Raw genomic sequence first — 16,363 nt, 5'->3', positions numbered from 1 at the left:
AAAGAAACTTCTCTAGGCAAAAAAGAAAAGGACATAATTAGAAACAAGAAAATTACAAAATGAAAAAAACTTACCAGCAAAGGCAAACATACAGTAAAGGTAGTATATCATCCACACACAAAGCTAGTCGGGAGGTTAAAAGACAAAAGTAGTAAAAATCATGTATATCCTCAGTAAGCAGTTAAGGTATACACAAATCAATTAGATGTAAACCATGATATCAAAACCAGTAATTGTGAAGGGAGGAGAATACAAATGCACAGTTTTTACAGTGCATTTGAAATTAAGAGATCAGCCACTTAAAACAAGCATGTATATATAGACCGCTATACAAAAACCTCATGGTAACCGTAAACCAAAAATCTATAATAGATACACACACAAAATAGAAAAAGGAATTCAAACATAACACTAAAGATAGTTATCAAATCACAAGAGAAGAGAAGAAGAAAGTGAATAAACCCAAAAACGAATCCAAAACAACAAAATGACAACAAGAACATACATATCGATAATTACCTTAAATGTAAATGGACTAAATGCTCCAACCAAAATACATAGGCTGGCTGAATGGATACAAAAACAGGACTCATATATATGCTGCCTACAAAAGACTCCTTTCAGATCAAGAGACCCATACAGACTGAAAGTGAGGGGATGGAAAAAGGTGTTCCATGCCAATGGAAATCAGAAGAAAGCTGGAGTAGCAATACTTATATCAGACAAAAGAGACTTTAAAATAAAGACTATTACAAGAGACAAAGAAGAACACTTCATTAATGATCAAGGGATCAATCCAAGAAGAAGATATAACAATAGTAAATATATATGTACCCAACATAGGAGCACCTCAATATATAAGGCAAATATTAACAGACATAAAAGGGGAAATCGACAGTAACACAATAATAGTGGGGAACTTTAACATCCCACTTACATCAGTGGACAGATCATCCAGACAGAAAATCAGTAGGGAAACACAGGCCTTAAAATGACACATTAGACCAAATGGACTTAATTGATATGTATAGAGGATTCCATCTGAAAGCAGCAGAATATATATTCTTTTCAAGTGCACACGGAACATTCTGCAGGATAGATCACATGCTAGGCCATAAAATAAACCTTGGTCAATTTAAGAAAATTGAAATCATATCAAGCACCTCTTCCGACCACAATGCTCTGAGACTAGAAATCAACTACAAGAAAAAAACCATAAAAAACACAGACACATGGCGGCTAAACAATATGCTACTAAACAACCAATGGATCACTGAAGAAATCAAAGAGGAAATCAAAAAATACCTAGGGACAGATGAAAACACAGTGATCCAAAACCTATGAGACACAACAAAAGCAGTTCTAAGAAGGAAGTTTATAGTTATACATGCTTACCTCAGGAAACAAGAAAAAAATCTCAAATAAACGACATACCATTACACCTAAAGCAACTAGGGAAAGAAGAATAAACAGAACCTGAAGTTAGTAGAATGAAAGAAATCATCAAGATCAGAACAGAAATAAATGAAATAGAGACTAAGAAAACACTAGAAAAGATCAATGAAACTAAAAGCTGGTTCTTTGAAAAGATAAACAGAATTGATAAACCTTTAGCCAGACGCAGGAAGAAAAAAAAGGGGGAGAGGGCCCAAATCAGTAGAATCAGAAATGAAAAAGGAGAAGTTACAACCGACACCACAGAAATACAAAGGATCATAAGAGACTACTATGAACAGCTATATGCCAATAAAGTGGACAACCTAGAGGAAATGGGCAAATTCTTAGAAAGGTACAATCTCCCAAGACTGAACCAGGAAGAAATAGAAAATATGAACAGACCAATTGCCAGTACTGAAATTGGATCAGTAATTTTAAAACTCCCAACAAATGAAAGTCCAGAACCAGATGGCTTCACAGGTGAATTCTACCAAACATTTAGAGAAGAATTGACATCTCTCCTTCTGAAACTATTCCAAAAAATTGCAGAGGAAGGAACCCTTGCAAACTCATTCTATGAGGCCACCATCACCCTGATACCAAAATCAGACAAAGATATAAGAAAAAAAGAAAATTACAGGCCAATATCACTATGATGAACATAGATGCAAAAATCCTCAACAAAATGCTGGCAAACCAAATCCAACAATACATTAAAAGGATCATACACCATGATCAAGTGGGATTTATCCCAGTGATGCAAGGATTTTTTAATATCTGAAAATCAATCGGTGTAATACAACACATTAACAAATTGAAGAATAAAAAGCATATAATCATTTCAGTAGACACAGAAAAAGCTTTTGATAAAATTCAACATTCATTTGTGATAAAAACTCTCCAGAAACAGGCACAGAGGGAACATACCTCAACATAATAAAGTCAATATATGACAAACCCACAGCTAACATTATACTGAATGGTGAAAAGCTGAAAGCATTTCCTCTAAGATCAGAAACAAGATGAGGATGCCCGGTCTCGCCACTCTTATTCAACATAGTTTTGGAAGTCCTACCCACAGCAATCAGAGAAGAAAAAGAAGTAAAAGGAATAGAAAATGGAAAGAAAGACTTAAAACTGCCACTGTTTTCAGATGACATGATACTATACATAGAAAATCCTAAAAGCACCACCAGAAAACTACTAGAGGTGATGAATGAATTCAGTAAAGTTGCAGGATGCAAAATTAATACACAGAAATCTGTTGAATTTCTATACACTAACAGCGAAATAGCAGAAAGAAAAATTAAGGAAACAATCCCATTTATCATCACATCAAAGAGAATAAAATACCTAGGAATAAACCTCCCTAAGAGAGGCAAAAGACCGGTACTCCAAAAACTATTACAGTGCTGATGAAAGAAATTGAAGATATCATAAACAGATGGAAAGATATATTGTGTTCTGGGATTGGAAGAATCAGTATTGTTACAATGATCATACCACCCAAGGCAATCTACAGGTTCAGTGCAATCCCTATCAAAATACCAACGGCATTTTTCACAGAAGTAGAACAAATAATTTTAAAATTTGTATGGAAACACAAAAGAACCTGAGTAGTCAAACAATCTTGAGAAAGAAGAATGAAGCTGGAGGAATCAGTCTCCCTGACTTCAGACTATATACTACAAAGCTACAGTAATCGAAACAGTAGGCACTGGCACAAAAACAGACCTATAGATCAGTGGAACAAGATGGATAGCCCAGAAATAAACCCATGCAGTTATGGTCAGTTAATCTATGACAAAGGAGGCAAGAATGTACAGTGGAAAAGACAGTCTCTTCAATAAATGGTGCTGGGAATACTGGACAGCTACATGTAAAATAATGAAATTAGAACATTCACTAACACCATATACAAAAATAAACTTAAAATGGATTAAAGACCTAAATGCAAGACTGGTTACTATATAACTCCTAGAGGAAAACATAGGCAGAACACTCTTGGACATAAATCACAGCAATATTTTTTTTGGATGTCTCCTCAAGTAAAGGAAACAAAAGTAAGCAAATGGGATCTAATTAAACTTAAAAGCTTTGGCACAGCAAGGGAAACCACCAACAAAACGAAAAGGCAGCCTACTGAATGGGAGAAATATAAACAGCTCATAGAACTCAACAGCAGAAAAACAAACAACCTGATTAAAAAATGGGCAGAAGAATTGAATAGACATTTTCCAAAGTGGAAATACAGATGGCCAACAGGCATATGAAAAGATTCTCAACATCACTAATCATCAGGGAAATGCAAATCAAGACCATAATGTGATATCACCTCACACTTGTCAGAATGACTATCATTGAAAAGAACACAAATAATATGTGTTGGAGAGGGTGTGGAGAAAAAGGAACCCTCCTACACTGTTGGTGGGAATGTAAATTGGTGCAGCCACTGTGGAAAACAGCATGGAGATTTCTCAAAGAACTAAAAATAAAACTTCTGTATGACTCAGCAGTTCTCCTAGTTATATATCTGAAAAAACCAAAAACACTAATTTGAAAAGATACATGCTCCCCAATGTTCACAGCAGTGTTATTTATAATTGCCAAGGTATGGAAGCAACCTGAGTGTCCAACAATAGATGAATGCATAAAGAAGATGTGGTATAGACATACAATGGAATACTACTTAGCCATAAAAAAGAATGAAATTTTGCCATTTACAGCAGCGTGGATGGACTTGGAGGGTGTTATGCTAAGTGAAATAAGTCAGACAGAGAAATACAGATATTATATGATATCACTTATATGTGGAATCTCAGAAATACAACAGACTAGCAAATATAATGAAAAAGAAGCAGATTCCCAGATATAGAGAACAAACTTGTGGTTACCAGTGGGGAGAGAGACAGGGGAAATATAGGGATCAGGGAGTGGGAGGTACATACTGTTGGGTGTAAGGTAGGCTCAAGGATGTATTGTACAATGCAGGGAATACAGCCGATAGTTTGTAATAACTGTAAATGGAAAGTAAACTTTAAAAATTGTATACAATTTTTTTAATTAAAAAAATTTAAAAATAAGCTATAAAAAAGGGAGAAAGTAAAGAAAGGTTTTAGAACAAAGAAGCTGTAAAGTGCTTGCCTGCAGAGGGAGACGTGATGAGAAGGAAGTCTGTACCCCCCACAGAACCTTAGAGAGTCTTGTGGAGGCTCTAGGGATCTCTAAAGGCTTAGTTGAGGTGGGATGTTGAAAACGGAGATTGTTTGGAAGTCTGTGCTACGAGTGGTTTAATTTTGTAGGTATTCTACCTTATCTTTTGTAGTCAAGTGACTTTCCTCATTGTCCTGCAGGAGACTAGAGGGTTGTTTTCTGGTAGAAATGAATTATGAAAGCTTTGAATTGAGGGATTCCAGGCATATCAGAAGGTGAAGATGAGATACAGGGTTGAAAGTAGATTAACTAAGGAAAATGTAGTGTGAAGTCATAAATGTGAAGTTGAGAGGAGTCACCATCTTTTGTGGTTCTCCTTTAGCCACATTTAAGCTGCTTAGGGGAATGTATGGAGTAGGTAGACAGTTGGATTTAACCAGGTTTGAGACTTTACCAGCTGAGGCTAGAAGGTCAAAGGGATCTAATTCCAGAAGGAAAACCTATGATTTTTGAGACAGTTACATAATATTATTGGACTTGCCTCACATGTTAAAATAGACACACATACTCAGAATTTGAATTTGAATTTATAGAGTTTATTTATTTGTTTAAAAAACTCTTTAATTGGCTAGGTATTAGAGGTATTACTTTGACCTCATTCTCATTTTGACCTTGGAACTTCTATACCATACAGCCCTTTCATACTTCTGATATGATTTAGTCCTTTATTTGATAGATGTTAAGTCTGTTTCTTAGCATCAACAGCACTTCTCATTTAGAGTATATAGCGTGTACATGTTTTTTCAGGTTCTCAAGACAGGAAAATCTTTGATCATTGATTTCCATTCCATATTTTTTATTGTTCTCTGAAAACTTGAATCTCCAGCCTTTTAGAGTACTTGCTTATTATTTTAATAAGCACATCATTTTCACATCAGATAGTAGAATTACATTTGTAATAATGTCAGGAAACATTTTTTTTTAGTGCCTCAGTTTATCTTTAAAATTAAGTGATGTTTGGATTTCCCTGGTGGTCCAGTGGTTAGGACTTTGCCTTCCAATGCAGGGGGTGTGGGTTCAATCCCTGGTGGGGGAGCTAAGATCCCAGGCCAAAAAAACCTGAAACATTAAGCAGAAACAATATTGTAACAAATTCAATAAAGACTTTAAAAATGGTCCACATCAAAAACCAAATCTTAAAAAAAAAATTAAGTGATGTTCATTAGATCATGTCTGAGATACTCTCCTGTTTTGAAAATGCTGTGATTGTAGGTTAGATATTTTATACAGATAACATGAGATACTTAGTTTTATTCTGATTAGTTTCAACTGCTAATCCATTGCTGCTAAGCAGTGGAGGAGGGCTGAAATCATAAGGGACTCCATTTGGAGGAAAAACAGTAGTTTGGCAATAAAAAGTCTCAGCAGGAATCTTTTGAATCTCAATTTAAGAATTCTGTATGTATAGAAAAAAAAAATCACACTAACAGAGGCCATTCTTGTGAAGCAGCAATTTTGTTAGCTTTGGATTCTTGGAGGGCCTATTGAAATACAAATAAGTAGTATTTTTATGAATTAACAGAGTCATTGGATAGAAAGTGCCTCTACCTTTGATCTTTTACTTTGTATTACTCGTTGAAAATAAGAAGTGTGCACAAATTCTTAACTGTTCATTGAAACGTTTAACTTTGGCCTTCTTAGACAATATAATGTGTCTGCTGCTGCATTCCGTGCTGGCCAGGTCTTTGAATCTGAAGGTATAATTGTAATTTATTGTTTAAGTCCCATAGCTTTTATTTGTCTGGCTATGATAGGTTGATATGAAGAACATCAGGGCTTATTGCTTTAGGAAATGTAATGAGCAATGTTGTTTTTTCTTTAGCATCAAACAGAGCATACTGAAACAGCAGGACCGGCTGGTGGTACAGCAAGCATCATGAGTAAGCACAGAGAAGTCTGTTCCTAATCACGTGTGTAAGGGAGAAAAGGTAAGAAAACCAATGATCTTGTTTCTCTTAAGAGAGATTGAACTTGAGAAAACAGATCTATAGAAAATAATGCTCACGTACATATATGCTGCTTGCTTCATTTATAACATTGTTCCTTATTAAATCAGGAATATTGTTTTTTTTTTAAAAAGATTTGACTTAAGTCCAGAAAAAAAGGATATTTTAAAATTCCTGTTGAATTACGTCAAAATGCTAATTTCTCTACTAGTACTTGGCTTCTCCCTTTTAGAGTCAACTTCTACCTTGAGCCTAGAAAGGTAATTTCAGCATGAAAAAGAACATGGACTTGAGCAATATTGTTAGGAGAAAATAGTGGTATATCTACCCAATTAATGTCATTAATATTTCTTAGTCAATCACGCAAGATCTAAGCAGTGAAATCTTATTTTAGAGTGAGGAATCAGAAATACAGATTCAATTATATTATTTTATTTTGTATGTTTAGACTAGCTGTGATGAGCAATCATTTCCAGCAGAAAATTAGAAGTATTTTATTAATTCTTGTAGAGCAAGACTCCTTAATCATTGACTTTTTCCTGACTAGGAATCTTCTTTGCTTTCTTTCAAGTGTTATGATTATTTAATGGGTAGAAAATGGTGGTGGGAGGGGAGGGTGTGTGAGTGAGATTGATTTCAGAAACTGATTATGCCATTCACTCATGGAGTGTTGCATGCTCTGCTGAGTTCTCTGATTTTCCATGTAAGCTTCAAGGATAGAGGCCTGGGTCTTACAGTGTGTGGCGAGAGACTGAGTTCCTAAGCACTTAGCAGTAGTACCTTCCTCACCAGAACTTCTGGGTTTGCAGTTGGCAAGGTATTTCTCGTCCCCTAGCTTTCTCACATGTGAGTGTGAGAGGGAATGCCTTTGTCTGCCTTCATCTGGCAAAATCTTATTCTTCAGGCATCTCCTCTTTAGGAAGTTTTCAACCCACTGCAAATATTATCAGTAATAATAAATAATAATTAGTCAGCAATAATAAGTTATTGGAGTATTTGTTACAGTAGCCCACCCTACCCCAAATAATATACTCCTGCCTCAGTCTGATTTGGATTTACTTCTTCTTTGGCTCCGTAGTACCCAGTGCATATATCATTTAGTACATACCACAGTGTTTCATATTTTAAGTTTACTCATCCATCTTCTATGAAACATTGGGCACCTTTAGGTCAAAGACATTGTCTTAGTTGTCATTGTAACGTAATGACTAAGACAGTGCGTGGTACATAGTAGATGCTCAATAATGTTTTATGTATGAATGCACACATGTTCATTGTAAGTAGTATATGGTATAAAGAGGAAGTAACAGTGAAGGAGATATACAAGGAACAATAAGATAAGTGCTGTAAAAGTCACACCCTTCAGACTGAGATTGAAGACAATGTCTAAAAGGACTCTGGTCAGTAGAATAAAAAAGAAGAGATTCTCAGGAAGAAACTGTATTGAATTAAGTAATTATATTCCTCTTTGAGATGTACCATTGACCCTTGAACAACGTGCAGGTTAGGGGCACTGACTACTCTGTGCAGTGGAAAATCTGCATATAACTTATAATCAGCCCTCCATATACGTGGTTCTTCCATATCCGAGGTTCTGCATCCATGGATTCAACCAACTGTGGATCATGTAGTACTGTAATATTTACTATGGAAAAAATCCGTATACAGATAGACCCGTGCAGTTCAAACCCATGTTGTTCAAGGGTCAACTGTACATATATGATATTTAGTGACTTCTATTTTGAATAAGAGATGGATGCTTCTCTAAGGCAGGTAAAGAATCCTGACATAAGATTTAAATCCTCAGAGAGGGAACTTCCCTGGTAGCACAGTGGATAAGACTCCTCGCTCCCAATGCAGGGGGCCTGGGTTCGATCCCTGGTCGGGGAACTAGATCCTGCATGCATGCCGCAACTAAGAGTTCGCATGCCGCAACTAAGGAACCCAACGTGCTGCAACTAAGGAGCTGGCGAGTCACCACTAAGAAGCCTGCAAGCTGCAACTAAGGAGCCCACCTGCTGCAACTAAGATCCAGTGCAACCAAATAAGTAAATTAAAAAAAAAAAATTCTTGGAGAGGTCCAACTTTTACAGTGAGAAGACTGCTCCTCTCCCATGTCCTTGGGAGACCACAGGTTTTTCTTGGAAAATGAAACTAAAGAGGATCAAGACTTGGGGACATTAGACATAACAGATACCAAGGGATGAAGTAAAAGTAAAAAGCACTAAAGTAAAAGCAGGAGGATAAGGGGAAATCCTATATATTAAAGTGAGATCCTTCCCCTCACCCCTTCCTCTACTCTTCTTTCAGATGGTGATTACATCTCTGGTGTTACATCTCTACACCCCCTTACAGGAGATTATAAGACTCTTTTCTGGAGTCCAAAGAAAAGACCTACATATACTGACATTTGGAGGTCTCCCAGTGAAATAGCTGTGTTCCCACCCAATCACCATGCAGTGCAAGCCTCCCAGTTGAGAAGCCACACATGCAGAGCTTCCAGTTGGCTTTTTGTACTTCATTTGTTCAATGTTAGGCATTTGGGGAAAGCGTCCAATGTGAAGACAGAGATCAAAACACAGAACAGGAACTTGGAGGAAATAATATTGAAAACAGAAAGAGGTTTGGGGAAAAAGAAAAAAAAAACCAGACTAAATTATAGGTAATTAGAATGGTAAGAAAAAAATTATATCCATGAAATAAGCTCAAGATGTCATAAAAAGGATCAGAAAAAGAAAGTGCCCTGGATATTAAAAATATGATAGTTTTTGTGCATTTAATGTATTTTTTAAAAAACTATCTCAAGTTTATAGACAGTTTGCAAGTATAGTACAGAGGTCTTTTTTCTCTGAACCATTTGAGAGTAAGTTGCTAGCTGCATCCCCTACCACCTTTGAAACTGTGTTTCCTACAAAAAAGGACATTCTCCTACATAACCACAATACAGCCATCAAATCAGGGAATGAGCATTGATGCATTACCACCATCTAATTATCAGACCTTATTCAAGTTTTGCCAGATGTGCAAATAATGTCCTTTATGTCAAGAGCACCGAGTTTAGAATCACATGTTGCATTTAGTTGGGAAACCAGCCAGTGTTCCATGCAGTTTCAATCCACCCTCCCCACTCTGTTTTGGGAGTAAACAAGGGTGTGTACGCTCCTCTTGGGCTCCCCACAGCCCTCCTGTTAGTCCCACCAGCCCTCCAACCAGCCAAGGGGACTTGTCTTCCTGGTGTTGGATCCCAGGGCTGGGGCTCCCAATATGTGGCTCAAACTGCTCACTCCCCAGGGAGGTTCTCCACCCATGAAATCTCCCTCCTCTTCTGAGTCCCCTCCCAGGGGCACAGGTCCCAACCTGATCACTTTTCTTCCCTTCCTGCCTGATTCCACGTGGATCTTTCTTACAGCCTTGGTTGTATAAGGGTCTTTCTGCCAGTCTCCAGGTAGTTTTCAGTGAGAATTATTCCACATGTAGATGTATTTTTGATGTGTTTGTGCGGGGAGGTGAGTTCCACTGTTCTCCTACTCTACCGTCTTGATCTCTCTTCAATAGACTTTAATTTTTTTAGAGCAGTTTTAGGTTCAGAAAAAAATTGAGCAAAAAGTACAAGGAGTTTCTATACACCTCCTGTCCCCGCTGCCCCCAGTCCTCCCACAGCCTCCCCTAGTATGGACATTGCTGTGTCCTTTTCATTGCAGTCTGTCAGGGAGCATGGATTTTTGTTTGTCCTATTACTGATGGTGTTCACTTTGATCACTTGTGTAAGGTGGCATCTGCCAGGATTTGCCTCTGAAGTTACTCTTTTTTTTTTTTTTTGTAATTAGTAAGTATTTTTGTGGAGAGGAACTTTGAAACTATGTAAATATCCCATTCCTCATCGCACTTGGAATTCATTCATTTATGTTGTAAAGACTCATGGCTTTCTGTTTTATCCAGTGGGTTATAATCTGTTGCTACCATTATTTGTTTTGATGCTCAAATTGTCTCTGATTTGGTCTGTGGAAGCTCCTTCAAGCTGGTTTCTTTTTTTTTCCTTTTTTAAAATTAATTAATTAATTAATTAATTTTTGGCCGTGTTGGGTCTTCGTTTCTGTGCGAGGGCTTTCTCTAGTTGTGGCAAGTGGGGGCCACACTTCATCGTGGTGCGTGGGCCTCTCTTGTTGCGGAGCACAGGCTCGAGACGCGCAGGCTCAGTAGTTGTGGCTCACGGGCCTAGTTGCTCCGCGGCATGTGGGATCTTCCCAGACCAGGGCTCGAACCCGTGTCCCCTGCATTGGCAGGCAGATTCTCAACCACTGCGCCACCAGGGAAGCCCCAAGCTGGTTTCTTTGTCCTTTTGACATGTCCCCATCATTCTTGGATGCTTCCTTTATTTATTTTTTTTTTAAATTGAAATGTAATTCACACACCATACCGTAAAATTCACCTTTTTAAAATGTATAGTTCAATGGTTTTTATATATTTACAGAGTCTTGCAATCATCACCACTGTCTAATTCCAGAACATTTTTCACCCCAAAGAGAAATCTTTAATCTGTTAGCAGTTACTCTCCATTTCCCTCCAGTTCCTCCCAGCTGCTGGCAACCCACTAATTTACTTTCTGTTTCTGTGCCTGTTTTGGACATTTCATATAAATGGAATCATGTAATCTGTAGCTTTTTGTGTCTGCTTCTTTCAGTTACCATATTTTCAAGATTCATCCATGATGTAGCATATAGCAGTACTTTATCCATTTTAATTATCATATAATATTATATTTTGTCAATGTATAATACCACATTTTATTTATGCATTTATCAGTTGATAGATCTTTGGGTCGTTTTCATCTCTTGGTGTTATGAATAATGCTGCTGTGAGCATTCACGGATAAGTTTTTGTGTGAATATATGTTTTCATTTCTCTTGGGTATAAGCCTAGGAGTGGAATAGCTATGCCATGTGGTAACTCTTTTTAACTTTTTGAGGAACTGCCAAACTGTTTTCCAGGGTTGCCACACCATTTTACTTTCTTCCCAGCAATGTGCGATGGTTCATGTTTCCCTCCATCCTCATCAAAGTTCTTGTATTTTTTCTACTTCAGCTTTGGAATCAGCCATTTTTCCATGGAGCCCTTGTTCCTTATAGTGAATAACAATATTTATAAATCAAATCTGGTGCTAGGTATGCTCATTGCTACATGGAATTGAGCTGAGGATTTCCTGCTCCAAGATTCTTTGTGTGTAGCACTAGAGAATATATGTGTACACACACACACTTTTACATTTATAGTATGTTTATTGCTATGTTCATTGAACACAAAACTATGTTTATTGCTATAAGTATGTTTATTGAAGTCCATGAGTTCAAACTGATACCCCAGATTCCAAACCAACACTGCAGGGTTCTTTCCACTTTTCTCTTTTTCTGCATTTTAACCCCTTCTCCAACAGTGAGAAACCTTGCTCCCATTGCCCTTCATGAAGTCACTTGTTTGATCCATCTTTCTACATGTAACCTATGTCCTATCACTCTCTTCTCCCCTTGGTCCTTCTAATCCTGCTCAGGCTCTGACCCGCCACCCTGGACTGCCCTCTTATATCTCCTCCTCACCCCTCCTGCATATGAATCCGTCTTACCCACTTGTGCTCTCTGTCTGCCAGACCATCCCCTTCATGTGGATGCCTTCCTCACCTCTCTTGGGCTCTAACACCCCACACTGGGCTGTCCTGTGTAGGCAGTTTCCTTCCCCCTGGGGCTCTGACACATTATGCCGGGCCACCCCTACGCAAGGACATCTGCTTCACCACACTTGGGCTCTGACTCCCCCCTTACACAGATGCCCTCTTCATCTGCTCCCTGTTTATTGAATTTTTAATAATTTTTCCCTTTTATTTTAATTTTATCAACTTGTTATTTTGAAGTAAATATAGACTCACAGGAAGTTGCAAAAATACTTTAGAAAGTTTCATTTACAGTTTTTCTCATTCGTTACATCTTACATAACTCGAGAAAATATAAAACCCAGGAAATTAATATTTTATTTGTCCATTCATCAGTTGATAGATATTTGGGTTGTTTCTACCTTTTAGCTGTTATGAATAATGCTGCTGTGAGCATATTCATGAGTGTATGTAGTTCTCTCCCATTTATCACAGGTAGATTTATGTAACCTCCATTGCAATTTAAGATACAGCACGATTCTGTCACCACGGATATATCCCTTGTGCTACTCCTTTACAGTCACATGCACTCTTCTCTCCCCACTGTCCCATATTTAATGACTTCTTAAAATTAAAAACATTATTGCAAGTCACAGGAAGAGAAGAGCTGAGCAAGTGTAGAGATAAACCATGTTATGTTCATGAATGGGAAGACTTAGTTTCATTACCAATCCTGAGGGAGGAACAGGCTAGGACTTCTGATTTCTGAAAGTTGATTTTATTGGCACACTATTCCATCCTGCACCATTTCTGAGTCTTGGGGCCACTTGGGGCAGTTTTTTCTCCAGCTCCTGGCTTTATGCAGAGAGCCCAGTCTGGCCCTCTCTAATGCAGAAACTTCTAGAAGTTTATAGCACATAATTCCCATCCTACCTGCTAGCTTTCAAATCCCAGGTCTGAAAGTTGCTGTCTAGTTCTGTAACCTCTGTGAACTGCCACACTTCAGTTCTCACTCATCGCTGTGGCTTGATTTCTTCTTGGTTAATGGCATATTTCTCTTTCCTGTTTTTGAATTTCACTGTATAAACTCTTTAAAAATAATCTATTTTGTCTAGAATTTCTATATTCAAAGTGAGAAGGAATGCTTCCCACCACAAGCTCAGTACACTTTTTACCTTTTCTTTTAAAAAATTTCAAGTCTGTAGAAAAGTTGAAAGAATAGTACAGTGAAGACCCATATATCCTTCACCAGATTCATCCATTTTTACCATTTTGTCTCTTTCTCGAGCACCTCTCTCCTCTCCTCCTCTACCCTCGCCACTCACTCACACTCACATACTTTCTTCCTGAATTATTTGAAAGTTAGTTACGGATAACATAACACTTCTTCTCTAAATAGTTCAGCAGGCATCTCCTACGAGTAAGGACATTCGCATACAAAATTTTAAATACCATTATCACATCCAAAAAAATGATTATTAATTCATTGTAATACTAATGTATAGTTCAAATTCCCCTGATTATCCCTTAAATGTCTTTTTTTTTTTGCTGTGTATGGGTATTTGTGTATTATTGTCTTCTTTTTTTTAAATTAATTTGTTTATTTTTGGCTGCGCTGGGTCTTCGTTGCTGCGCTTGGGCTTTCTCTAGTTGCGGCGCTCGGGCTTTCTCTAGATGCGGCGAGCAGGGGCAACTCTTCATTGTGGTGTGCGGGCTTCTCATTGTGGTGGCTTCTCTTGTTGCGGAGCACGCACTCTAGGTGTGCGGGCTCAGCAGTTGTGGCTCGCGGGCTCTAGAGCACAGGCTCAGTAGTTGTGGTGCATGGGCTTAGTTGCTCCACGGCATGTGGGGGTCTTCCTGCACCAGGGCTCAAACCCGTGGCCCCTGCACTGGCAGGCGGATTCTTAACCACTGTGCCGCCAGGGAGTCCCTATTTGTGTATTTTTCTTGATCTAGGATCCAGTTAGTGTTCATGCATAGCATTTGGTTGTTTAATCTCTTTAGTCTCTCTCAATTCAGAATGATCTTGTTTTTCATAACACCGAATTTTTTGAAGAGTCCAGGACAGCTGTCTTACAGAATGCCTCACATTCTAGATTTGTCTAATTGTTCATGATTCAATTCAGATTAAACAATTTGGAGAAGAATACCTGTAGGTGATGTTTTAAACTTATTGCATCACATCAGGAGATACATATTGTCAGCTTGTTAAACTTTTAGTGATGCTAAGCTTGATCATCTGGTTAAGGTAGTGATTACTGCATCTTTTCACTGTAAACATACATTTTCTCCTTTGGAATTAATAAGTCATCTGTGAAATGATATTTTGAGGCATTGTGAATATTTTCTTCCCCACTAACTGTTTACCTAAAGGCATCTGTTTTTGATGCTTGCCTGAATCAATAATTATAATTGAAGTTTAACACAACTTCTTGAGTGGCTGTTTATACTGTTCATTTATTCATTCCACAGGTGTTTATTGAATAGGTACCACATCAGGTTCTGTGGCAATCACATGGTGAACACAGTCTAGTGGGTGTCTTTGTGGTGTCTACAGTCTGGTGGGAGAGATTGACATTAATCAAATAATCACACCAGTGTATGTTTATAGATTGTGATAATTATTATAAAGGGAAAAGTGGAGGTGCTGTGAGAGATTATAAGGCGAGATCACCTTTTTTAGGGGTTCAGGGAAGACTTCTTGTGAAAGTAATATTTGAGCTAAGAGCTAAAAGATGCAGAGTTATTTTGGCAAGGAGGGGGTGTATTGGAGACAGATAAAAGGTCTTGAAGAGGAAAAGGGCATGGTACATTGAAGAAATGTATATTCAAGTAGTGTTCCAGCACCAAGCATAACGTCTGCACGTAACAGGTGCTCAATAAATATGAGTGGAAGGGAGGATGGGGCTGAAAACTAGCCTATGTAATCACTGTTGTTACGTTATTTATTTTATAATAAAATGATCAACTCCAAGGCTTAAAAACTTAAATAATTGCTTATGAAGCACTTATCCTGTGCCAGGCAGTGTTTTAAATGTATTACCTATGTCAATTTATTTAATCTTTCGGTATATACTATTATTACTCAGTTTTATAGATGAAAATTAAGTCTCAGGTAAATAGATTAACTTCCCCAAAGTCATATAGTTAGTAAGTGAATTAGGAACTAGGATTAGAACTTGGACAGTCGAGTCCTAGAGTTCATGTTCTTATCCATTATGCTACAGTTCTTCCCATTGCTTAAAGTATAAACAGTATCTTTCTCAGACTGGCATTCCAGGGCTTCCATAATATGATGCCTGTCTGCTTTTCCAGCTGTGTCCTGCTGTTACCCATGTAAATAAATCCTTGCTTCAATTTCACTGATCCCTCAATAATTGCCCATTCCTAGATCACTCCTTGCATGTCTCTCCCTGTTTGAAATTTCACTTCCGCATCTTCCTATCTGGGATATCTGTTAAAATTTTATCTGTCCTTCCAGACTCAGCTCAAATCCATAAATAATGCCTTTCTTGACCATCCAGACTCGTGATCTGGTCCATTTCTTGAACTTTTAAAATATTTATTTTATTTATTTATTTGGCTGCGTGGGTCTTAGTTGTGGCATGAGGGATCTTTAGTTGTGGCACGAGGGATCTTTAGTTGTGGCATGTGGGATCTCTTAGTTGTGGCATGTGGGATCTAGTTCCCTGACTGAGGATCGAACCTGGGCCCCCTGCATTGGGAGTGTGGAGTCTTAGCCACTGGACCACCAGGGAAGTTCCCATTTCTTGAACTTTTACAGTACTTATTCAGGTACACTTATCTGTTCATTTTATCTGACAGATTAATCACGTAGTACCTGTGTCTCTTGTGCTGTGTTGTTATTAAAATCATTTATTATTATTTAAATTTTCTTATTTAGCATTGTTTACCATTAAGTAAATGTTAAGATTCTTGATATTCGGGATGGTATCTGAGACTTCAGTTGATCCCAGTACCCTGCATACAGTAGATGCACTATAAATATGTTGATCTGATTGTTTGTTTACTAATATTTTACATATAATGACCATGAAATGCTAACTATTGTAGGTGTATATTAAATGTGCTAGATTGTGTGTTGTGAGAAATTTTATTCATCTCT

General features: G+C 37.7%; 1 protein-coding gene across 6 annotated transcripts in view; it reads left to right on the top strand.

Moving 5' to 3' along the window:
* ZFYVE9 (zinc finger FYVE-type containing 9) overlaps positions 1–16,363 on the top strand; it is a 188,347-nt gene that overhangs the window by 43,423 nt on the left and 128,561 nt on the right. For all 6 annotated transcript variants that reach the window (XM_082370184.1, XM_082370183.1, XM_082370182.1 and 3 more), the window contains one exon: positions 6,473–6,578. The gene's annotated coding sequence lies outside the window, so the exon portion shown is untranslated. The remainder of the gene's footprint in view (positions 1–6,472; positions 6,579–16,363) is intronic.

This window comes from Balaenoptera borealis (genome assembly GCF_965194805.1).
Source record: "Balaenoptera borealis genome assembly, chromosome: 1".
Classification (NCBI taxonomy): Eukaryota; Metazoa; Chordata; class Mammalia; order Artiodactyla; family Balaenopteridae; genus Balaenoptera; species Balaenoptera borealis.
This window is presented reverse-complemented; position numbering and strand designations above follow the sequence as displayed.